Below are 693 nucleotides of genomic sequence, written 5' to 3'. Positions count from 1 at the left end.
CAACCCAGGTGGGACTCGAACCCACAATCCCCAGCTCCGGAGGCTGATGCCTTATCCATTAGGCCACTGGGTCTGCAAAATATGATTTGATTTGTCCATTGATTATTTACAGCCCTTTGACGGTTTAATCCCACTGCCCCGAGCTTGGCATGTGTTCATTAAATGAAATGATACAACAACCAGGCTTTGAGAGGAGCCAAGAGCAACTCTTAAATGTGTAGCTCAAGTGTTTTTCAATACACAATGTTCATTTGGCAAATGTCGGTCCTATTTTGAGTTAAATAGACAATATATCAGGGTATGCTTTAGGCTGTCTTCTGATTCACAAGTCGTGACCACAGGGACCTAAAGAACGCCCTTTTTAGTGTTTGGTTGTACTAAATTAAGACACTCTAAGGAGTCTACATTAAGTTTGAGGCCTGTTTTTTTACTAGCCAAAATTAGCATCCTAATAAATATCAGTTCAGTTCATGTTTGTAACAGTTTGAAATGTTTATTGCAGCAGCAGAACATAGCTTGTATTTGGTGTCCAGGCTCTGACCTCATCACTCCTCGCAGATTTATTTTACATGCAGAAATCTGAGGAGTGACAGATAGTATCTTAGACCCCTTAGCCGGGGCCTGCAGGTGGATGGAGAGCGCAGTACTGGTGCAGGGCAGAAGAGACCGGAAATCATGTAGCATAAATAAACC

The 693-nt window shown here is 42.6% G+C and overlaps 1 non-coding gene across 1 annotated transcript; it reads right to left on the bottom strand.

Moving 5' to 3' along the window:
• trnar-ccg (transfer RNA arginine (anticodon CCG)) lies at positions 1-73 on the bottom strand. Its single transcript has one exon. It is a non-coding gene; the product is annotated as a tRNA-Arg (tRNA).
• Positions 74-693: the final 620 nt, after the last annotated feature.

This window comes from Semicossyphus pulcher, unplaced genomic scaffold, assembly GCF_022749685.1.
Source record: "Semicossyphus pulcher isolate SPU_LCO1_2020_fin unplaced genomic scaffold, fSemPul1.0.p SCAF_17, whole genome shotgun sequence".
Taxonomy (NCBI): Eukaryota; Metazoa; Chordata; class Actinopteri; order Labriformes; family Labridae; genus Semicossyphus; species Semicossyphus pulcher.
Note: the sequence above shows the minus strand (reverse complement) of the source record. Positions and strands in the feature narration are given on the sequence as shown.